This window comes from Orycteropus afer, unplaced genomic scaffold (assembly GCF_000298275.1).
Source record: "Orycteropus afer afer isolate SDZICR_OR568_19922 unplaced genomic scaffold, OryAfe1.0 scaffold00002, whole genome shotgun sequence".
NCBI lineage: Eukaryota > Metazoa > Chordata > Mammalia > Tubulidentata > Orycteropodidae > Orycteropus > Orycteropus afer.
The window spans coordinates 22,732,349-22,758,732 of NW_006921589.1; positions in this window are offsets into that span (position 1 = coordinate 22,732,349).

The following is a 26,384-nucleotide window of genomic DNA, read 5'->3' on the forward strand; positions in this document are numbered from 1 at the left end:
ATATCATATTTTGGCTCTTGTGGACTTGTTTTAATTGTCTTTAACTTCAAGTTAAACTTGGAGGTAAAAAAAAAAAAAAAAAGATAATTCACTCGAAAACAACCACTAGAGGGCACACTATTAGCTAAAGCTTTGCTGAACGACTGACTCAGTAAAAATTGTGGCTAGGATCTTGCCTTGATATTTGCTGTTTTTCTTTCTTTTCGAAGATGTTCTTTCGATATTCAGTTGCTATGCCTAATTTCTTTTAGGTAAATTCATTTGCAGGAATGGCCATATGGCCCGTTTTGATGTCTGAAATACAGTTGCTCTTCCCCCATATTAGCTATAAGATGAATAAATGACATTTTTAAAAAACATGATCACCATAGCTAACAATTTTGGAAAGAAGATTGGGCAATCTACTTTTGTAGCGATACCACCTCAGAAACCCAAGGAGGGGTGGCTATGAGTCGGATGTGACTCGACGGCAGTGAGTTGACATAGCTAACAATTACAAGAGATCTCAGGTCTCAGTGACCTTAAATGCTGATACGGATTCCTCCTCTCCTCATACCCCCTACCAAACTGTACCTTTAAGTATGGTATCCTTGTTAAATGTCTCTATTTTCATTCAGTGATTTTGGACACTAATGTTGTTTTTCAAAGGACATATTATGTTTGAATATATTGTAATTTGTTGTTCACCTCTGAGTAACACACTAACACACAAAAAATAATGCAAAAACTGTCATTTCTTGAAATATGAATCATTTTCTATCAAGATCTGATAATGACACATAATGGTTCAGGCTAGCTTAGAAAATATCACAGCTTCAAAAAAACATTTAATACTCTCTACAAGTCATTTAAAAGGAGATCTGGTGGCATAGTGCCTGAGGCATCTGACTACTAACCAGAAGATTGGCATTTAAAACCCATCAGCTATCCTCCAGAAGGAAGACTGGGTAATCTACTTTCATAAAGATTTACCACCTTTGGAAACTTAATGGGGGTCCTATGAGTGCGAATTGACTCCATGTCAGTGAGTTTGTTTTTTTTTGGTTTGAGGAGTCATTTAAGGACGTAGGTGGTGGTATAGTGATTAAGGCATTTAGCTGCTAACCAAAAGGTTGGTGGTTCAGACCCACCAGCCACTCTGTGGAAGAAAGATGAAGTCAGTCTATTTCCATAAAGATTTGTAGCCTTGGAAACCCAGTGGGGTTGCTATGAGTTGGATTCGACTCAATAGCATTGAATTTAGTTTTGAGTATGAGGAGTCATTTAGTTTTGGGGAACTCCTGGTTCAGTAAATGAGAGTGAACTGATATATCCTTGTTTCCTGGCCCCCTCCATTTCTTAGTTGAAAAAATTTCTTTAGCATGTCCAATGTGGAATAAGCATATATATAAAATATAATCCCTGACACTAACTATGTTATATTCTAAGAATATAAGGAGATGACCAAAAAATTGTGATGCTCAGAAAATTTTCAATTTTCAACTTGAAAATTTATGCTTTTCATATTTATGCTTTTGAGCATAAACTGTGTTCCTTTCCTTACCATTTCTGACTTTGCCAATGTTACAGACATTCAGTTCAACAGTTCATCATGGCAGATGTATATATATATTTCGGGAGCTCTGGTAGCATAGTGGCTAAGACACTTGCCTGCTAACCAGACGGCTGGCGGTTGCCGACTCAATGGCACATAACAACAACAACAACAAATATATATATATATTTCAGATATGTGATAGGTACCAGAAGAAAGAAAAAAATAAAAAAGCAACAACATTGTCTCGTCAAGAAATTTCAGTTATAGTGAAGGAATACAGAAGTAAACAGAAACCTAACCTCACACTTCTTTTTCTCACTTTTAGGTAGAACCTCTGCCCCTGATGTTTCCACCTCTCTGTTATATCAGCTTCATCTAGTTCCTGATCTTTAAGAATCTAATTTTACTATATCCCTATGTTCAGTTAGCACCTTGGGCTCTTCTGGAAGACCCTTAGATCACTCCCTAAACACGCTTCTCTATGCATTGGTCTGTCAGTGTAAGCTCTCTAGGATGAATAATGGAGGCAAGTCTTCCTTGCCTCCTTGAAGTCTTTGGTCATATATCATTTCCCAACTAGGATTTTGCTGATGATCACAAGGAAAACAGAGACCACATCCCCTCCTCACAGCACTCCCTCCATCCTCTTACCCTGCACTACTTTCTCCTTTTTTTTTTTTTTGCCATAGCACTTATTGCCTTCTATCATACTATACAATTTTTTTTATTTACATTTATTGTTTATTATCTGTCTCACTCTGTGAAAAGTGAAGTTTGGTAAAGACTGTCAGATGTGTGGAATAGTGGTATACTAAAGCACCTGAAACAATGCCTGGTATATCCTAGAGCTCTCTCTCTCTCTTTCTTTATATATATATATATATATATATATATATAATTCTTATTGCGACTTGGGTGAAAGTTTACAGAGCAAATTCATTTTCCTATAGCAGTTCATATACATTTTGTTTCATGACATTGAATCAATTCCCCACAATGTAACAGTTCTCTTCCCACTTCCTCCCTATAGTTACCTATTCCTGTGTCCTTCCCTCCCATGCACTCCTGCCCCGTGAGCTGTCTCCCTGTGAAAACACTGCCCTTCTCTTCTCGAATGATTGATTGCTCCAAGGAGTGTATCTATCGGATGTAAATGTTCACCCCATATGCCTATCTACTGTTTGGCTGGAAGCCACAGGAGTGAGTTCAATTCCAGACCTGAAGGGTAGCTAGGGGCCATAGTCTCAGGGGTCTCACCAGGCTCTATCAGACCAGCAAATCTGGTCTTTATTTTTTTTATGATTTTGAGTTTTGTCCCACATTGTTCTCCCACTCTATCCACGACCTCCTGTACCAATCCCCCTCCAAGTGGTTGACAGTCTGGTAGCCAGGCAACATCTGGTTCTTCTGGTCTCATGCTGAAATAGGCTGAGGATCTCATGGTCTACCAGTCCTTTGGACTAACTGTTTCCATGCATCTTTGGTTTTCTTCATTCTTCTTTGCTCTGGATGAGGAGAGATCCATCATTGCATCTAGATGGCCATTTGCAAGCTTTTAAGTTACCAGTCGCTACTCACCAAAGTAGACTGTAGAACAATGTTTTTGTGTAGTATGTTACGCCAATTGAGCTAAATGTCCTCTATGACCATGGTCCTGAGCCCACAGGTTCAACTACTTGATCCTTTTGGGTAGCTGGCTGTGGCCAAGAAGCCACCACAATCTTCTCCCTTCTCAGCCCTACAGCTCGAAATACTTTCCAATGTCTTATGGATGAATGACTAAAAATCCCAACATTAATGGATGAATTGAAGTGTTTTAATGTAACAAAAGTCCATGTATTTCATATTGATTTTCCCTCTTCTATGTGTTTAGTCTAGCTTACGAAAATTGCCCTTTATTTGCACTACAAACCATCTTTTGCCATGAAATCAATATTTTTTTTCATTTCATCCTTAAAGTAAGGATTTGTTTCCTACTTGTTTTGAATTATTTAAAATATCAAGCATGCGGCTATTAGTCCATAAATCCTTAAAAAGAGTATACTTGTCAACATACTTTATATGGGTGCTACATTATGCTAAATTCTACTTTTAGATTATTTAAATAAATTTTTTAAATGACAAAAAATAATTAATTAATACTGCCCTGTGACCAAAATGCTTTGAAATTACTTTTTTTAAAAATTGACTATAACTGCTATAATTTCCACTTTTACAAGTTAACAGTAGAAATAATAATTATACTTTCATATAATATACTCTTAAATTTGAGTATTTAAAATATAATAAGTAGAAATTTAGGTGCTTTGCAAATTATTGTGACAACCAATGTCATTTAACATTGTCTCTCCTTATTTACCACAGATGATATCTTTTCTTCCATCAAATTTGATCCAGAGACAAAAAGGTCAAACAGACAAAAAAGGAAAACAAGTGTCAACCATATGAAGTGCTGAAATTCTATCACCTTTTACCTGTTGTTGTTATTGTCATGTGCCATTGAGTCGGCTCCGACTCATAGCGACCCCTCCTTGGGTTTCCAAGGCAGTATCACTACAGAAGTAGATTGCCCCACCTTCCTGCTGAGGAGTGGCTGGTGCGTTCAAACCGCCAGCCTTCTGGTTAGCAGTTAAGTGCCTTAGGCACTATGGCAATTTGGTACAGTTCATCCTAATACCCAGAGAAGCTATAAATAGATGCAGAATTGAATAAGATGGGTTGTACAAGGTGCCCAGTCTCTAAAGAGGCAGAGCTAGTCTTCAAATTTCATAATCATTAATTAAATATGACAAATTTACATTCCACTTGTGGCACTTTCCAGAATATTACAAATTAATTAGATGCATGGTGCCAAGAAAAAAATTTTTTTTGAGGCCATGAGGCTCTAAGGTCCATTAGAGGATCTGAAAAATCTTTAAGAAAGGTTTCTTGAATGTCTTGACCAGTTTAAGTTTAGGCTTCTTGATCTCAATTTCAAGATAAATTGACATGGGGAAATGGATGCAACAACGTATCATCAATGAAAAACACATTCTCTAGGAGATGCCTGATTCCTGGGATGAAATAACTAGTCAGAGTTAAAAGAAAATCACCAAGCATCAACAGAATAAATGTACGTAAACCACTTATATGGTTCTCTTTTGTTGTTCATAATAAGCTACAAGAATTACTACCATCACAACATCAACAATTGTTAGTTGGCCACTCTAAAAGATAAAATAATACACTGAGAAACTCATATAAAGGGTTTTGACAGCAGGTAACGGACATATTCATTACTGAGGCACAAACATCTTTCCCCTGAAAGTGGAATTCTTAAATCACTTGATTCCTGTCCCAAATTCTTCTTGTTAATTGAAGAGGCTAGACTACATTCCTTTTCTTATTATATACTGTATCTTTTATTTACTTTTGCTAGATATTCTGTAGGAGCTCTGGTGGCATAGTGCCTAAGCCATTTGACTGCTAACCAGAAGGCTGGTGATTCAAACCCACCAGCCACTCCTCGGAAGGAAGACTGGGCAATCTACTTTGGTAGAGATAGTGCCTCAGAAATCCAAGGAGGGATCATGATGAGTCAAAACTGACTCGACTTCAGTGAGTTTTAGTTTTGGTTTAGATATTCTGTACCACTGAGCTGGATTATTTACTCATTTAAAGTTTTAAAACAGACTGATATTCTTCAGCCCCCAGGTCCTATAATTAATTGCCTTACTTTGCACTTATTTTACCTCTCTCTTAGACTTATAGCATGGTTGTTGTTGTTGTTGTTGTTGTATGCCGTCGAGTCGGCCCCGACTCATAGCGACCCCTCCTTGGGTTTCCAAGGCAGTATCACTACGGAAGTAGGATTGCCCAACCTTCCTTCCGAGGAGGGGCTGGTGGGTTTGAACCGCCAGCCTTCTGGTGAGCAGTCAAGTGCCTTAGGCACTATGCTACCAGAGCTCCTTATAGCATGGTAGAAAATATTTTAAACCAAAATATTCAGTATCTCCACTGAACTTTGATAAAGAATAAATCAGAAATAAAGTATGTTGATAAAGAAGAAAAGGGAATACTGACATTCGTCACTGAGATTTTGATGAGACTGGGCCTGCAGTGGGAAGGGTGAATTTATTCTGACCAAGGAGGGTGAGTAAGACAAGATAACTGGACCATTTTCCAATTGCTCTTGGATCAGACTTGAACCCCTCTGAGTTGTCATTATCAGAGCTTAGCTTCAAAATTTTAGTTTAAATCTTAGTGTGGTCATTTCTCTAAAAATCGGTTATATTCTTATCTCAATTAAAGTACAAATTATATTTAGATTATGAACCATTTTATTAACTCCACATCTGTTCATCTTTCACTGGAAATTTTGCACAGATGCTTTTAAAAGTAGTTTACTCTTGTTTTTTCTTTCTGTCAATTTTTGTATATCACATACAGGTGAAGTCAACAGGATGAGGTAAATGCAGCTAGAGAGCTAACGAGATAGAAGCGATTTTCTTATTGCCAGCTCTCCAAACTCGACTGCAATATAGCAAAATACATAACTCAAAAGCCATATTTAGATTTTGTATTCTATTGTCATCTGTTGTTGTTATGTGCCGTCGAGTCAGCCCTGACTCATAGCGACCCCTCCTTGGGTTTCCGAGGCAGTATCACTACGGAAGTAGGATTGCCCAACCTTCCTTCCGAGGAGTGGCTGATGGGTTTGAACCGCCAGCCATCTGGTGAGCAGTCAAGTGCCTTAGCCACTATGCTACCAGAGCTCCCATTGTCATCTAGGATCAAGAAATAACTGTACTTGAAGTGCTGTTTTGTTCACACACTTTCATCAAAGTCAACTGAACCAAAATTATTTTATAAGACTCCTTGTTTTAAAAAAACAAGATCGTGTGAACTGCAATTATGAAAAACAATTCAATTCATTAAGTTATCATCTCATTACACTTTAATTACTATGTGGGGAGAAAAAAGTTCTCAAAACGTTGAAAAGAAAACCTATAATGGTAGAACGATTGGAAATCTCATACATTGCTGGAGGGAGTGTAAATTATATAACCACTTTGGAAAATCGCAATACTTAGTAAAGCTAAATGTATGCCTACCCTGTTGTTAGTTGCTGTTGAGTCGATTCTGACTCATGGCTACCAGCTGTGTGCAGAATAGGTTTCCAAGGCTGTGATCTTTCGGAAGCAGATTACCAGCCTGTCTTCCAAGGTGCCTTTTGGTGGGTTCAAACCACCAACCTTTCAGCTAGTAGTACAGATCACTTAACCATTTGCACCACACAGGAACTCTGGATTAATCTTAGCAGAGATATAGAATTGGATGAGTGAAAAATATGCTCACAGAACTTCTTTGTCCAGATTAGATTTATGTGTTTGTTGTTAAGCATTTGATTTAAATTAACCTGTGTCTTAGAAGTAATAATAGTATGTCTTATATAATAAATCATTATCCTCTTTTTATTATATTAAGTTAGAAATATTAAACACCACGGTGAATCTTAAATACTACCTCCAAAAACATTGTATCCTATTATAAAATCCATGCTTTGTTTAATTTAAATATTAATTTAATACTCATAGTGACCCTTTAGACAGAGTAGAACTGCCACATAGGGTTTCCAAGGCTGAAAATCTTTATGGAAGCAGACTGCATCATTTTTCTTCCATGGAATGGCTGTCAAAGTGTCAACCTTTTGGTTACTAGCCAAATGTTTTAACCAATACACCACCAGAGTTCCTTAAAATTAAATATTTACAGTTAATGAAAATAAAAATCCTCACAACTGGACCAATAAGCAACATCATGATACACAGAGGAAAGACTGAAATTGTCAAAGATTTCATTTTACTTGAATCCACAATCAACACTCATGGAAGGGTAGTCAAGGAATCAGATGTTGTATTGTACTGGGCAAATCTGCTGCAAAAAACCTCTTTAAAGTGTTGAAGAGCAAAGATGTCACTTTGAAGACTAAGGTGCACTTAACCCAAACATGGTATTATCAATCACCTCATATGCATATGAAAGCTGAACAATGAATAAGGAAGATAGAAGAATTGATGTCTTTGAATTGTGGTTTTGGCGAAGAATACTGAAAATACCATGAACTGCCAGAAGAACCAACAGATCTATCCTGGAAGAAGTGCAGTGGGAAATCTCCTTAGAAACGAGAAGGGACAGACTTCATCTCACCTACTGTAAGGCACTTGACTGCTAACCAGAAGGCTGGCAGTTCAAACCCACCAGCCACTCCTCGGAAGGAAGACTGGGCAATCTACTTCCATAATGATATGCCTCGGAAACCCAAGGAGGGGTCATTATGAGTCAGAGATGACTCAACGGCACATAGTAACAACAACAACAATAACAACAACTGTGGTCATGTTGTCAGAAGGGACCAGTCCTGGAGAATGACAACATAGATAGTAAAGTGGAGGGTCAGAGAAAAAGGGGAAGACCCTCAATGAGATGGACTGACACAGTGGCTGTCATGACGGGCTTCACAGCAAGGATTGTGAAGAAGGTGCAGCACAGGACAGTGCTTCGTTCTGTTGTACATAGGGCTGTTATGAGTTAGAATCAACTCAGTGGCATCTAACTACAACAAATTTTAAATTTTGAGTGTGGGACATTTTCCCTCCAAATAACTTCATTACCTCCTTGAAGTATTTCCACAGCTATTACCTTTTCAATGAGGCTTAATCTGATCATCATTTTAAATACTGTGATCTGTAATTCCCATTCCCAATCCACTTGATCCTATATACATAATACTTACTATCACTTTCTACTATAAATCTAAAAAAAAAACTTAACACTATCAAGTCGATACCCACTCAACAAGCCCCTTTGGGTTTCCAATACAGTATATGTTTGCAGAAGTAGATTGCCTCATCTTCTTCCTCCTGTGGAGCAGCTGGTGGGTTGGAACTGCCAACCTTCTGGTCAGCAGTCAAATGCCTTAGGCACTGCACCACCTGAGCTCCTACAAGTTTAGTTTTTATTGTCAGGCTCTCCCCATTAACTTATAAATCTATGAGGGAAGAAACCTCTGTTTATAAAATTCAATGATACGTACATATTTATGCGAAGTACCCAGAATTTGTTGTTGTTGTTGTCAGGTGCCCTCGAGTCGGCTCTGACTCATAGCAACCCCATGTACAACAGAATAAAACACTGTCCAGTCCTGTGCCAGCCTCACAATCCTTCTGAATTGGTGCACAATAAATATTTTTGTTGAATATATTAAAACTCATACGAGAGAGTCAATTTCCCCTATCTATACCAATCTGAGGGAGCTCTGGTAGCATAGTGGCTAAGGCACTTGACTGCTAACCAGAAGGCTGGCGGTTCAAACCCTCCAGCCACTCCTTGGAAGGAAGATGGGGCAATCTACTTCCGTAGTGATACTGCCTCGGAAACCCAAGGAGGGGTCGCTATGAGTCGGGTTCGACTTGGGCACATAACAACAACAACAACAACATACCAATCTGAATTCCATGCTCAAATAGTTGAAAACTTTCAGTTCATAAATCACAAAACAAAACACAGGGCATATCATTTAGCCAAGTTTAGGTTTTTCATCTTTGGCACATTTTAGCCATTTCTCTCTTCAGATTCTTTTTTTTTTTTTTTTTTGAAAAACAAAAATTATTCTCACTTTTCTTTTCTGCTTTTGAATTCTTGATTAGAACTTGCATATCTTAGTCTTTCCAATGACCTAAGAGGTGCTGAAAACTGTGTTCTTTCACTATTGATGATACAACCAGCAGATAAAACCAAAATCCACGGCCATGGAGTTGATTCCAGCTCAAGGCGACCCTACAGGACAGAACAGGGTTTCCAAGGCTGTCAATCTTTACAGAGAGAGATTGCCTCATCTTGCTCCCTTGAATTGCAGACCTTTTAGTTAGCAGCCAGATTCTTTAACCACAGAGCCACCAGAGCTCCTTAATCAGCCTACAGAGAAACCATATTTACAAGAGAACGAACTAAGCAGGGAAGTAAAATTATGATAATTAGTGTTGAGGATTTCTCACCCAATAAAATTTTCATAAAATAGGCAAACCAGCAGAACTATCTTCAGGAGTCATGAATTTCTTGGCTGAACTCCTGTAAGTAGAAGATGAACATTCATCTTATGGAATGTCTTTCCAAGTGGGGCCACTGCAGTTTAATGGGAGACCGACAATGGTACAAAATTAAATATTACACTGTCTGATGCTAGATCTCAATTCCTGATTTCTTTTTGAAAACTACTGAAAAGAAATGATTTTGATTTAATGATTTTAAAGCTTTGAAGATTAAATTATCTCGATCTTCCAAACCTCTGTCATTCCTCCCATCACCAGGAATTTCATGGTTACAGTACACTTTGAGAGGTTAGCAAAGGATATCCCATTTTAATTAGGTACTCTTTAACCTTGACATTATCAGCTTATTCTCAAAAGGTTTAACTGTGCAAGCTTACATAGCATTTTCTTTCAGTGTTTATTTCCAGTTCAAATCAAACCCTCCACCCCGATGGTTTAATGAGTTCAATGTCATGTGTGGAATGATTAATTTTCTGAAGAGCTGAAATCCATATTCCAAAAATTTATTAAATGGATACACATTCTCTCTGCTTCTTAGAGGAGAGATCTTTGGGTGATGAGCAACAAGAATTACACATGGGGCTCCTTAGTTCCTATCTTTCTTCTTTCTTTAATCCCTGGGCCAGGAGTGCATCAGAGACAAAAACCAAAACCAAAACTCACTGCCTTGGAGTCAGATCGGACTCACAGCGACCCCTCCTTGGGTTTCTGAGGCGGTATCACTACGAAAGTAGATTCCCAACTTTCCTTCCGAGGAGTGGCTGGTGGGTGTGAACCGCCAGCCTTCTGGTTAGCAGTCAAATGCCTTAGGCACTATGCTACCAGAGGTGTTTATTTATAAGTATTTTAAATAAAAAAGGTTTATCAGAACTACAACACACTTTGAATATTTAGAATACATTCAATCTAAATTGCACTAATTTTCCAACTCCTCTTATCTGAAAGCACAGAATAAAGATAATAGAGATCTATCCTCGGAAGGAAGGTTGGGCAATCCTACTTCCATAGTGATACTGCCTCGGAAACCCAAGGAGGGGTCGCTATGAGTCGGGCCGACTCGACGGCAAACAACAACAACAACAACATCCAAAGGTACAAATCTCTTTTGTGAGAAGGAGAATTGAGCAATGGAAAGTGGCAGTACCCTTTCTATTTCAGATTTCTAGGCTACAAAGGATTTTAGATAAAGGTCAGATTGGCTTTTAAATTAAAATGATATATTTTATATAATCAATGACTAGATGAAAATTCCTTCTCAACAATACCATCCACTCAGCTAGAAAGAAGAGTTCATGTAGGAAGGATTCCATATGGCAATATTTGAAGTTACATGATATTTATATTATCATTTCCTGTAATATTGTGGCCTTTTTCCTTTTGCTTCTAATAGCAAACATGTATTGAAGAAAAATGTGTTTTATTTAATATTCTGGAAATAAGAGCTCAGAACATTTTTCTAGTTGTTCACTTACTGTAACTTTTATTAAATGGGTTGCAGTAAGATACTCATTGCAAAAGCAGCCATTGTAAATATCTGGGGCAATGAATTAGTCTGTGAGAGAAATTTCTCTATTTCCTGGACCACTAATTCCCTGGCTTTTTTTTTTTTTTCTTCAAGCTGTCATACTACTGTTTGTTTGTTTGTTTGTTTTTGTTTTTCTGATTTCTCTTTCCTTACACTCCCATTCTCTTTGCTTTTCCTTCCCCTTCCAACTCTTTCTTCTCCTTTTTACCTCCAAGTCATGGATGGTCAAGTAATAGGAGAAATAGTCAAGAAATCATTTAGAAAACTTTCATCTACATAGGTCTTTAGTTTCATGTTCATTGAGTTTTACATCACATGTTACATGTATTTTACATCATTTTATGTTTCTAGAATATCTGGTAGATTCTTTTTGCATTGGTGCACAATAAATAATTTGTTTTATGAAAGTTGGCTTCAAAAATGGAGTGGGAAACTGGGAGAAAATAGGTGCTTATTATGGTCAGGGTATATGGAATGAGAATAAGGCATCTATATATTTTGAACCCGGTAAAACCAAAAACCAAACTCACTGCCATTGAGTCAATCCCGACTCACGGTGACTCCCATTGACTTTCCAAGGCTGTCAATCTTTACGGAAGCAGACCACCTCATCTGTCTTTGGCAGAGTGTCTGGTGGGTTTGAACCACCAATATTTTGGTTAGTAGTCAAATGCCTTAACCACTATACCACCAGAGCTCCTTTTTGAACCCCATAAAACCAAAGAAATAAAGAAAAAGGTATAGAATGCTCAGCTTACAGATAACTTCTGCTGAAATGCCTGTGAGCTGCCATATAAAAACAAAGGAGTTGTTGTTGTTGTTGTTGTTATGTGCCGTTGAGTTGGACCTGACTCATAGCGACCCCTCCTTGGTTTCCAAGGCAGTATCACTACGGAAGTAGATTGCCCAACCTTCCTTCTTAGAAGTGGCTGGTGGGTTTGAACTGCCAGCCTTCTGGTTAGCAGTCAGGTGCCTTAGGCACTATCTAGATGACAAAGAACTAGTGGTTTTTTTTGTTTTTTTTTTTTTTTAATTCTTATTTCCTTTGACAGGAAATAGCTTAATTTGGAGCTGCCCAATCAAATGTATGATTGGTTGGCTGATTGAGAAGGAAAATGAAGCCTAATGCACAAAGGGAAACCTTGAGAAACAGGAGTCACAACATGCAGTTAAAGGCCAAGTCTATGAAAGAGAACCCTATTTTACAACAGGGAAAACTATTTAAAAGAAAAGAAAAAAGAAAGATGATAAAATGTGTAAAAAACTTAAAATTGATCCAGGACTACTTATGTGCTACTTGAAGAGAAAAAGAAAATAAAAACTGACAGCATGTGTTAGGGGAGTTGAGAGTTGCTGTTCAGACAAAAAACAAGAATACAAGAGATGGGAAGAGAGAAGAGTTGGAGGCTCAAGAGCTTTGGAAGCAAACAGAGTTTCATTTATAAACCAGAGAGCCCGTCTGACAGGTGAGGCAGGCTGAGGTACTTGAAAGATCTTATTCAGTGGCTGGCATTACTGACTGCCCAGCTGGGTCTGAACAAGAGTAGTTTTAAACAGGGAGATTGTTCTAAAAAAATCTTAAGTTTCACGAGCCCTCCAATGCAGACTTATAAATCTTTAACAGCATCAATATCACCAACCACCTGCAATCAGCCTTACTCCAAGAATTTGCTAGACACAGCAAATCCTTGACAGGGAATATTTTAATGTAGATGGCTGGCCCTCTAACTCAGGATGTATGTATACTGATGATATGCAAATCTGTTCAGCTCAGTCTCATCAACAGTATAAATTAAGTGCAGCCTATCATGAGGATTATCTTAGAAAGAGAGAAGGTCACCATCAATATGTCTATGGCCTTGAAGAACACTGTTGGTAGTTGCTGAGTGAGGAAGAGTGATAAAAGGACCCAAAGTATTTCATTACTATTGACTGGCTGCATTCTTCTTTAGGTTAAATGCTCGGTTACTTACATAAAGAACAGTGAAATCTGTGACAGCCAGAATTCAACAGGACTGCCTTGCTTTTCTATGCCTTGCAAGTTTCCCACTTTAGACAGAGTACAGTGTTACATTACCACCTTTCTATTGCTCATTTTAGTGGAAAATATTTGAGCTCCCCTTCTCTGACAGGTTTCTGCCTTATACAGGTTGTGGCTTTAGCTGGTTTTACTTTGTTGTTGTTGTTGTTATGTGCCGTTGAGTCGGACCTGACTCATAGCGACTCCTCCATGGGTTTCCAAGGCAGTATCACTATGGAGTAGATTGCCCAGTCTTCCTTCCGAGGACTGGCTGGTGAGTTTGACCACCAGCCTTCTGGTTAGCAGTCGAGTGCCTGAGGCACTATGCTACCAGAGCTCCTAGGTTTTACTTTATATAAACTCAAACCAAGCCAAACTCACTGCCATTGAGTTGGATCCAACTCATAGCGACCCTTCCATGGATTTCCAAGGCAGTATCTCTATGGAAGTAGATTGCCCAAGTGTTCTTCCAAGGAGCGGCTGGAGGGTTTGAACTGCCAGCCTTCTGGTTAGGAGTCAAATGCCTTAGGCACTACACCACCAGAGCTCCATTATCTTTATATAAATCAGAATAAAAGTTTCTTTTCATATATTTGTGGTGCCAAATAAGAGATTCAAAGATGGCATTTTTATCAAAAGATACTGATACTGCAAATAGGCAAATAATAGGAGAAACCAATCTTAACTTGCGATCTTTCTATTAAGAGTAAATGTCTCATTGAAAAGCACCTCCCTCTATACACAGGACACATCTTTTTGCTAGTGAAGATGGATTTGTGACTTTTCATCACATTTCCTTGGTAACTTCTAGTTAGTAAACAAAAAGTTAAAAACCCCAGAAAGGAAGATCACAAAATTTTATGACAAACCTAAGAAAAAGAAAACTTTGGGTCAGGATGCGCTCCTAAGATTTTTAAGAATTACTACATCATGGCTGAAGATAGGTGTTTAAAGGAAGCCTAGAAATAACTCACCCTACAAGGTAATTTAAAGGCATTTTCCCCTGGGTTTGTGATTCATACCAATACAAGTTATTCAGCCAGCTTAAAACTCAATGAAATATAGGTTTCTGTAATATCAGGGGCTGAGAACAACTGAGGTGTGCACAGCCAGGAGCATGGACAAATCAAAAGTGGTGGATGGAGCCCTGGAGTCCTGGGTAGCTGCACAAAACTTTGAACTAGGTGGATATACGATAGTATTGAATGAAACTAATAGACATAGAATGGCACCTCTGCCAAGGATATGTGTATGTCAGAGATATCACAATGAGGGAATATGAGGGGAAGGGAGTGGGAGTGGGCGTCAATGATAAAAGGAAAAACTCTAAAATAACATCAAATGGCAGAAGGGACTTTCATGATCTAATGATCAGATGACCAAAAATTAAGATGGGTAGGAACTCCATTCTTTGCACCTGTGGTCTCCATCCTCCAAAAATCTATACAAGAGACCCTAGCACCATCTCCAGGGGAAAGACTACGAAAAAGGAGAGCACAGCTGTGGCTCAAATATTTTTGTCTGGACTCCACAGAATTGTGATAACATGTAGATTCTAGCCTCCCCTCTGTGTAATTCCTGGTCATAAGTCTAGAGGAGGCCCAAAGTCAGGTGTGTATTTACTAAGCAGTCTTGGTGATTCTTGAGCTCTGGTGGCATAGTGGATAAGGCATTTGGCTGCTAACCAGAAGACCAGAGGTTCAAACCCACCAGCTGCTCTGTGGAAGGAAGATGGGAGATGGGGCAATCAAGTTCCGTAACGATTTACGTTAAGCCTTGGAAACCCAGTGGAGATTGTTATGAGTTAGATTCAACTCGATGGCAGTGAGTTTGTTTGTTTTTTTTCCCCAGGTGATTCTGAAGCCACTGGTTCACGCAATACCTTTTGAAAAAAAACACTGCTATAGAAGAGGCAAATCTACTGGCATAAATTACTTCCTCATCAAATGCAAAGGTATTTGTCTCTTGTGCCAACGAAAAAAGGACATAGGGGTCAAACTATATGTGAAAATAAATTTGTGCCAAGAACAAAGTATAGTGAATTTCATCAGTGTCTTCAACAACTAAAGATTGTATTAAATTTAGGAATTCATTATATGAAGAATTACTTTATCATGTTCCTTTATTTATTTTCCCTTCGCTATCAGCCCTTCTCATTAACTGCAATCAGTAATAACAGAAAATCCAGGAAAAAAAAAAAAACATTGCTCTCATCAAGGCCAGTTCAAAATTAACTGACCTTCATTTCACTATTGTTGTTGTTGTTGTTGTGTGCCAACGAGTCGGACCCGACCCATGGCAACCCCTTCTTGGGTTTCCAAGGCAGTATCACTATGGAAGTAGATTGCCCCATCTTCCTTCTGAGGAGTGGCTGGTGGGTTTGAACCGCCAGCCTTCTGGTTAGCAGTCAAGTGCCTTAGATACAAAATGGATTATAAGATTGCATTTATGATACATACTTTAAATAAAATCTACAAATACTGCCTTCACCATTTTTGTCATATTCCTATCACCTGGGGTGAGTTTCTACCACCCATCTGTCAGTTTGTCCTATTGTGATGGCTTGCTTGTTACCATGATACTGAAAGTTATGCCACTGGTATTTCAAATACCAAGCAGGTGTGGACATGGTGGACAGGTTTTAGTGGTACTTTCAGAATAAGACAGATTAGAAAGAAAAGGCTGGTGATCTAATTCTGAAAATTAACCAATGAAAACTCAATGGATCACAAGAGAATACCATCAGATATCATGTGAAAGATGAGTCCCTGAGATTGGAAAGCAATACACAGTGGGCACAACAATGGATTCGAGCATACCAAGGATTGTGAAGATGGAGCAGAACTGGGCACCATTTCATTATCTTGTCCATAAGCTCACTGTGAATTGCAGCTGACTACATAAAAGCTAAAAACAACAACAGTGTGAGTTTTACTCTTAGTAATTGTGAACTGGCAGCCAGAGGGGTGGAGGTGGGAGGAGCTTACTCTTTTAAGTACAAAGCAACTATTAGATGAAACCGAGACCCCTGTTTATGTCGGAAGAAAGTGCACTATTACTCTAGTTCTACAAGGTATTATCTTGCTGAGGATGAAAAACCTCCATCAGGGGTTTGAGGACAGTAAAGCCAGCACCCACTAATAGGGAATATGTCCACATGGATGTTAATACCAACTCAGTTCGCATTGGTTGGCACTGATTCCACAGGGGCTGGGAGTTACAGGCCCATAGTCATTAGTCTGAGAGTAGCCAAGGGATTCCAGTATGAGCTATAGAAGTATTTCAGGGTAGGATTTGGGGCAGGGGCGTCCTTAATCCTGAGCTGGACTCAGATGGACTCTAGAAGAGGGTTGTTCCCATGGGATCTGGAGATTATAAAAGTGACATATTTTGATCAGGTGTTTACTAAAGATTAAGCACTTTTTTCCCAGCATTTTGTTTGCATTAACTCATTTAAGCCTCACAGCCACTTTGTGAGGTGGTTACTATTATTATCCCTATTTTCTAGGTGAGAATACTATGACACAGGTAGATTAAGCCACTGGATTTAAACTCAGTTCACATTTGGTTACAAGTATGCTTTTAAAACTGCATTTTATTATTCTGCAGCAGTCCTGGTGGCACAGTGGCATGGCTGCTAAACAAGACGCTGGTGGTTCCAATCCATCAGCCACTCTCTGGGAGAAAGATGTGGCAGTTTGCTTACATAAAGATTTACAGCCTAGGAAACCCTAGGGGGCAGTTCTACTCTGCCCTTATAGGGTTACCATAAGTCTGAATGAACTCAACAGCAACAGCATATTCTCATATACTCTTACGTGTTGCTAGAGCAGGTGAATGACTGAAAGGCCTCACAGGGAATAATGCTGGGCACCCCAGTCTTCCAGCTGGAAATTTTGACAACAGGCCTTAAGTTAATAATATTGATACAGGTATTCTCTGCTTTTCAAAAGTTTGCTTTATATCATTTCACTTCTAGGAAAGATCTACATTAGTACCTGTTTTCGCTAACTGAAAGAAATACGAAGAGAATTTTTGCTCTTATGAAAAAAGGTGAACAGTGAAACTAGCACTCAGTGTTTATTGTGCAGTAGGCCATGAGCCATTAAAGGGGCAGCACGTGCCCTGAGCTGCGAGACTGGCATCGTCAAGCCCCTCCCCTGGAGACTACAGCATCTCAGCGTCAAGCTGCCATAACTTTGAACTGTGTCTGTGAACATTATGTTAGTATTAATTTAGGTTTTATGTGTCACTTGGTATGATTTTGCAGGTTATTTTTGGGTTCTGGGAACACTCAAAATTTTTTCTTTATAAATTGCTGATAATTGCTTCTTCACTTTACACCATTTTGGCTTAGGAAAGGTTTCATAAGAACACTCTACTTTTGGATAGTGGGGGAAACCTGTAATGTGAAAGTTCTAGTACCTGAGGAATAATGGAATAGCCAAAAACCAATTTTAGTAATTTATTTCTTAGTGTTTTAATTTTATGAAATGCACTGAAAACTAGCATTGTTGTTGTTAGGTGCCATCAAGTTGTCTCCGACTCATAGCGACCCCATGCACGGCAGAACGAAACACCGCCCGGTCCTGCGCCAGACCTACAATTCTTGCTCCACTTGAGCCCATCGCTGCAGCCACTGTGACAATCCGTCTCGTTGAGGGCCTTCCCCTCTTTCATTGACCCTCCACCTTACCAAGCATGACATCCTTCTCCAGAGAATGATCCCTTCTGACAACATGACCAAAGTAGGTGAGAGGAAGTCTGGCCATTCTCGCCTCCAAGGAGCATTCTGGCTGCACTTCCTCCAGGACAGACCTGTTAGTTCTTTTAGCAGTCCACGGTACTTTCAGCATTCTTCACCAACACCACAGCTCAAAAGCATCTTCTTCAGTCTTCCTTATTCATTGAAGACTCTTCTTCAGTCTTCCTTATTCATTGTTCAGCTCTCACATGCATATGAGGTGATTGAAAATACCACGACTTGTGTCAGGCACACCTTAGTCCTCAAGGAGACATCTTTACTGTTCAGCACTTGAAAGAGGTTATTGGCAGCCGATTTGCCAAGTGCTATACATCATCTGATGTCCTGAACTGCTGCTTCCATTGGCACCGATTGCAAAACCAAGCAATGTGAAGTCTTTGACAATTTCCGTCTTTTCTCCATTTATCATAATGCTGCTTATAGGTTCAGTTGTGAGGATTTTTGTTTTCTTTATATGGAGATGTATCCATACTGCAGACTGTATTCTTGAATCTTCATCAGTGAGTACTTCAAGTCATCCTCACTTTCAGCAAGCAACGTTGTGTCATCAGCGTATCGCAGGTTGTTGATGATTCTTCCTCTAATCCTGATGCCACGTTCTTCTTCATATTGTCTAGCTTCTCAGATTATTTGCTCAGCTACAGACTGACCAAGTATGGTGAAAGGATACAACCCTGACACACTCCCTCCTTGATTTTAAACCATGCAGTTTTCCCTTTTTTGTTTGAACAACAGCCTCCTGGTCTATGTACAGGTTCCTCATGAGTACAATTAAGTGTTCTGAATTCCCATTCTTCTCAATGTTATCCGCAATTTGTTTTGATCCACACAATCAAATGCTTTTGTGTAGTCAATAAACCACAAGTAAACATCTTTTTGGTATTCTTTACTTTGATCTAAGATCTACCTGACATCAACAATGATATCCCTCATTCCATGTCCTCTTCTGAATCCAGCTTGCACCTCTGGAAGTTCTCTGTCAATAATACTGCTGCAACCATTTTTGGATTATCTTCAGTAAGATTTTACTTGCATGCAACATTAATGATATTGTTTGATAATTTTCACATTCTGTGGGATCAACTTTCTTTGGAATAGGTGCAAATATGGATCTCTAACTAACATTAAAGATTCATTTTTTAAAATAAAATCTATTCCCTTTTTTTTTTTTTTTAAACTGCCTTATATTTTAAGGTTAGTTGAACAATCAAGAAAGAAAAACTTCTGTTTTGGTAGCTGAGGTAATGTGGAATCATGGTCAGTCTTTGGAGACACTGATTTTAGTTTTATGGATGGTGTTTGCAGTCACTCCTTCGTAAGCTGGAGACATCCTGCTGCCTAGGCACTTTTGTGACTCGTGCTCCAGATGAAAGGGGAAAATTATATTTTATTCTTTTAAATTACACAATGCGCAGGAGAAACAAATTAGTGATACTTAGAGTTTTGCACATTTTAATAAGTATCAAAATACAACCCTCTGAATCATATATGTTCATGACTGCTTTAAAGCATAATTTATTATATTAATTTATTAAATATATTTCTGGTAACTAAGCAAAGTCATTTATATTTTCAGATTTGGAAAGTTTATTAGAACCTTGTTAATTTCAGGAACATCAGCTTGTCTTTCATCTCTCTGAAATGTAAGGAATTTCTCAATTTTTCCAAGTTTATACCTCTACTGTGTCTTGTAAGAGTAAATATCAAACCAAGTGGTTGCTGTTAGTTTCCATGAAGTTGATTTCAAGGTGCCTATGGGTGGGTTTAGGGAGCTCTGGTGGCGTAGTGCCTAAGCTATTTGACTGCTAACCAGAAGGCTGATGGTTCAAACCCACCAGCCACTCCTCAGAAGGAAAGTTGGGCAATCTACTTCTGTAGTGATACTGCCTCAGAAACCCAAGGAGGGGTCGCTGTGAGTCCAACCCGATTTGACGGCAGTGAGTTTGGTTTGAGTTTAAGGGTGGGTTTGAACCATCAAGTATTCAGTTACTAGTCTAGTACTTAATCATTTGCACCATTCAGAGACTCCTTATAACTTCTTTGTTTATATTATGGTCTGTCCCACCAGAGTCAGCTACTTGAAGAAAACTACCTGGTTACATTTTTGTATCCCTAGCACCTAGCAGGACCCCGACTGGCTAGTGAGTCTTGTGCCCAGTTTTTCTATTGTTTAGAAACTAGAGACAAGAAAGGGTCTTAGGTCCCTCGTCTTCAATACACTACATATTGCTTCTTTTAATATATATATTTTAATAAGCATTGACTTCTTAGTCAAGGCCAAATGAATAAAAATGGTTTAGTTACTAGAAGAAATCTAACAATCAGGAGGAAAAAAATAGATTAATTTGAAGTAAAGAACAACAGTCATGTGATAACAGATAAAAGGTACCAAGACAGGGAAGGAGCAAAAATTATTGTTCAAATATGCTTTACTTCATTAAAAACAAAAACAAAAACAAAAACAAAACCTAACCTAATGATAATCTCATTCACTTTCCATTTCAGTAGAAAATGAGTTGATATTCTGCATAAAATATATGAAAGGATTAGTCAGTATGGTTCACCATTCTTCAAACTCCCCTAGACCCAGAGCTGCTGGGAAACTTTGTAGGAGAATGTGGCTAACAAGGAAAATCTGAAGGACTCTTTATTCCACTGTGTTGCAGGTAAGTTCTGGAGAATGATGGCCTCCTCAGGCCCAGTCTTCTTGTAAGACAAGATTGAAGCTCTGTGTCAAGAGAGCAAAAGGACATACTATCTAAGCAGTCACCTTGAATAATACCCACTAATGCATGCAACCCCATGAATACATAGACATCTTTGGGAAAGAAGAAAAACTAGACGTATTGATTAGCCAAGTTTAACCCAATTTTAAACATGTTGGGATGATAGTGTAAATAAAGAACAGAGGCATAAGTGATAAAAACTTTTCAGGTCTGAGTTCGAATTCTGATTATACTACTCATTATATGATCATAATCCTTTTGCTTATTTGAAAATAAGACTACAGTGCTTACTTCTCAGAGTTGTTGTAAGGACTAAGCGAACGAATATCTGTAAAGCAGATACCTCAGTGCCTGGTACACTTAGGTAGTTTACAAATGTAGATGTGCAACCTCAGTCTGTCTCCTATCCATTACCACCGTACCACAGAGCACATTTCATTCCTGTGTTCCCACTGCATTACAGCAGTATTAATCAGTCATCACCAAACCCCTCTAGAGGAAGAAGACATAAATAGAAAAATAGATAACTACTTTAAAAATGATGCCCAGGCAGAGTGGAAGGAGCCCTCGTGACCTAATGCATAAAGCACTCTATGCCTAACCTAAAGGTTGGCAATTAGAAGCCCCCAGGGGCTCTGCGGAAGAAAAGACTGGTGATCTGCTCCTGCAAAGCCTAGGAGATCCTATAGGACAGTTCTACTCTGTTACAGGAGCTGGAATCAACTCGATAGCACACAAGCACAGCAGCATCTAGCCGAGTGCCTCACCACAGAAATGTTCCACCATGTGTCTTACATTGACTTGGCAGACTTGGGCAATAAAGAGAACCATAAAAGCATTGAAAAATATTACATGTCTTAGGGAGGAAGTGAAATATAAACCCATATCAAAATAAACTTAGAAAAAAAAATAAGTTTGTTAATGGAATTGCTTTAAATTTTTTGAAATTGGCACTAAGTAATACTTTATAAATATGACTATTGAAGCATACATAATAATAATAATAATAATAAAGAGCTAACATTTTTGAATGCTCTCTATTTACCTTACACTACATGAAGCACTCTAGATGTATTAATACATTTTATTCTTATAAGGAAGGTGGTATTATTAGCCCCACTGCATAGATGGACAAGTAGACACATGGAGAAGTTAGATATCCTCCCCAAGGACAAATTGTTAGTAAGCTGAAGAGCTTTCATGAACAGGGAACCTGGTTTGAGCTTTTCCACTAACCTCAATTGTTTTGCATGTGCTTTCAGTTCTTTTTGGGAATAGCCCATTCTGCACAGTACAGGTACACCTCATTTTGCCTTATTGTATTTATATTTATATTTATATTGTATTGTATTTATAGGTATTTATGGTGCTTCACAGATATATGTAGCAACCTTGTGTTGAGGAAATCTATCAGTGCCATTTTTCCAGAAACTCATGCACATTCATGTCTGTCACATTTTGATATTTCTCACAATATTTCAAAGTTTTTCATAATGCAATCACACACTTAATAGACTACATTATGGTATAAACATAACTTTCATATGCACTGGGAAATAAAAAAATGTGCTACTTACTTTATTGTGATATTTGCTTTATTGTGATGGTCTGGAACAGATCTTGCAATATCGTCGAGGTATACCTGTACAGGAAAACAAGGAATTCTTGAAACATCCAAAACAGAGCACTCCCAAACCCAATCAACTTTCTTGCCTATCCCACCCTGTCTTATGCGTGCATGCACACACACACATACACACAGGCATTCATCCCATCAATGGGATTTGATACAAAACTAAAAACAGAAAAGTAAACAACATTCCAACATAGGATGTAAATCCCATGTCCTTTGTTCCTTCCCATTTTTAGCCTGGTTTCTGCTGAAAAGAGGGCTTATAAAACCCAAATCTCTGGATTCCTCACCCCACCTTCATCTCTCCTTCTGACATCATGATTAGAAAAACAGTCCGTGCAAAGTTGAAAAGAAAAGAATTGATACTGTCTGCAAAGCACAGTCATTTTGCTTTCCTTCTCTGTAATTAATAAGGCCCTAATCATCACCTGTTTACCTGTTTTTTGCCCCCTGTCCAATTTACTAAAATCATTCAATGGGCAAAATATTAGAGAATGCAGGCAGAAAGCAACAAAAGAAGATGGAAGGAATACATAAAGTCCTGTCCAAAAAGAATTGGTCAATGTTGAACTATACCGTAAGATTGAGAACCGATGGTATTGAAGGAAGAAGCCAAAGCTGCACTTAAGGAACTGGCGAGCTACCTGGCTCACCAACCAGAAGACATCCATATTTGTGCCTATTTCATAGAAGGGTGACCCAAAAGAATGTGGAAATTATTGAACAGTATCACTAATATCACACACAAGTAAAATTTTGCTGAAAATAATTAATGGTTGCAGCAGTACACAGACTGGGAATCACCAGAAATTCAAACCAGATTCAGAAGAGGATGTGGAATGAGGGATATCATTGCTGATGTCAGATGGTTTTGATTAAAAGTGGAGAATACCAGAAAGATGTTTACCTGTGTTTTATTGACTATGAAAAACATTCTATTGTGTGGATCATAACAAATTATGGATAACATTGTAAAGAATGGGAATTCTAGAACACTTAATTATTCTCATAAGGAATCTGTACATAGACCAGGAGGCTGTCATTCAAACAGAACCTAGGGGATACTGCATGGCTTAAAATCAGGAAGGGTGTGTGGCAGGGTTGTGTCCTTTCATCATATTTATTTAATCTGTATGCTAAGCAAATAATCCGAGAAGCTGGACTATATGAAAAATGTGGTATCAGGAGGAAGACTCATCAACAAGCTGTGATATGCAGATGACACAACTTTGCTTGTTGAAAGTGAAGATGATTCGAAGTACTTGGTAATTAAGATCAAAGACTACAATCTTCAGTATGGATTATACCTCAGGTAAAGAAAACAAAAATCCTCACTACTGGGGAAGAAGCAGCAGTCAAGAAATCAAATGACATATTACATTGGACATCTCTGCTGCAAAAGATATTTTTAAAGTGTTCAAAAGCAAAGATGTCATTTTGAAGACTAAGGTGTACCAGACCCAAGCCACTGTCTTTTCAATTGCCTCTTATGCATGTGAAAGCTGAACACTCAATAAGGAAAACTGCAGAAGAATTGATGAGTTTGAAGTACAGTGCTGGGAAATACTGAATATACCATGGATTGCCAGAAGAATGAGAAAATTTGTCCCAGAATAAGTGAACCAGAATGCTCTTTAGAAATGAGAATGGCCAGACTTTGTCTCACCTGCTTTGGTCATGTTGTCAGAAGGGACCGTTCCCTGACGGATATCATGCTTGATAAAATAGAGTGTCAGCAAAAAAGAGGAAGACCCTCAATGAGATGGACTGAGACAGTGGCTGCAACAATGCTATGCTTAAGCGCAGCAACAACTGTTAGGATGGTGCCGGATCGGGCAGTGTTTTGTTCTGTTGTATCTAAGGTCCCTACGAGTCCAAACCGATTCAACAGCAGCTCATGACAACAAATGGTCTCACAGGGGAGTGTTGTATGAATTTTTAATTCAAAACAAAAGAGAGATACAGTGGAAAAGCCTGGAAATTAAACTACATGATATTTCTTCTGTGAATTAAAAATAAAATTTTAGACACATATGTATGCTCTCTATATGTAATAAAGCCACAGGAAATAAAACCCAAGACAACTCTTTTGTTGACAAAATAACCCCAAGATGTCACCACACAAACTCGTTAAGTATGACATAGTCATTGCATTTACTGGAGAAATATATTCGTAACTTAAAAACATCTCAGAATTACTAAAATTACACTGTTCTTTTACAGCCTACTAAAAGAAATTGAGAAAAATAAACACACAAGAAATCACACTTACATCTTTCACCATTCTCAGAAAAATGATTTTTTTTTAAAGATCACAATGTAGCCACAAAATAAAATACTTTATTCTTTCCTATTTTAAGTATTAAGGAATAAAGCAATTTAGGGGAAGGTGAAAATAAAGTGCACAACATTTTCTTCTACTTTATATACTTTCTTAGAATTATAAGACAAGGATTCACATTCTATCTGACAGTGCTTGCTTATTTTCTCCTCCGCCTTCACATATGTCCTGTTTCTCCTATTCATTTTCTAAACACAGAGAGACTCACTTTGGTGCTGCTATTTAGCATAGCTCTAAATAAACCGCATACTTGTTGGATGACATTAATAACAGTAATGATGACATCAATGATCATATGATGCCTTATAAATTATAAAGCACATTCACCCCAATTACTTCATTTTGTTCTGGAAGTAAGGACGTCCCAGTCTATGTTTCCAAATACCATTTATTACTTAAAAAAAAAACAAAAAAAAAACCCTGGAACTTCTTGGGGGAAAAAGTGTCTAACACCAGCTCTGGAGCAGGGGAAGTACAAAGGGACCATGGACATTCTGTGCAAGAAAGTAAAAATATGTTTAAGGACTAGTGAGTAGTGAGGCTTGTCAAAAGGGCACTACAGCTGTCTTAGAGGGGATCCCAGTGACCAAATTTCAGATACTGTGGACATCAAATATAAAAATGATAGTAATAGACTATACGGAGCTCTGGTAGCATATTGCCTAAGGCACTTGACTGCTAACCTGAAGGCTGGTGGTTCAAACCACCAGTCACTCCTCAGAAGAAAGGTTGGACAATCTACTTCTGTAGTGATGCTGCCTTGGAAACCCAAGGAGGGGTCGCTATGAGTTGGGTCTGACTCGACGGCACACAACTACAACAACAACAGTAGACTATAAGACACTGAATAAAAGAAAATCAATGAGACTATAATCATATTCTGAAAGAGTAGCTTCCTAATGAAAGGGGACCTCAATGCTAACCTAAAGGTTGGTGGTTCAAACCTACCCACCAGCTCCAGGGAATAAAAGCCCTGAAAAACTGCTTCAGTAAAGATTGTTGTTGTTGTTAGATGCCATTGAGTCAGTTCTGACTCACAGCCAGCTTACGTACACAGAATTACATGTTGTCTGGTCCCGCACCATCCTCACAATCGTTGCTATGTTTGAGGCCATTTTTACAGCCACTGTGTCAATCCGTCTTGTTGAGGGTCTTCCTCTCTTTTGCTAACCCTCTACTTAACCAAGCATGATATTCTTTTCCAGGGACTGGTCTCTCCTGGTAACATGTCCAAAGTATGTGAGAAGTCTTGCCATCCTTGCTTCTAAGGTGCATTCAGGCTGTACTTCTTGTTCATTCTTCTGGCAGGCCATGATATATTCAATATCCTTTGTCAACACCATACTGCAAAGTCATCAATTGTTTGGTCTTCCTTATTCATTTTACAATTTTCACATGTATATGAGGTGATTGTAAATACCATGGCTGGGGTCAGGCATACCTTAGTCTTCAGTAAAGATTACAGCCAAGAAAACCCTATGGAGCAGTTGTACTCCATAACACATGGGGTCACCATGAATCATGGGCCAACTAGACGGCAGCGAATAGAACTACAATCTAAGCTACAGACAGCCTGGTTCACTCTCAGTCCACATTCTCAGTCTCAGAGTCCTGGGGCTCCAGCATTGTTGCTCGATGTCAGGCTCAGGGTTTTATTTTATAGACACCACTGGTTCTTATAAACCCACCCAAAAAAAAGACCTAGATGAGCTTTCCAGCAATGCCAAAGGCTGGATGTGTATAGTAG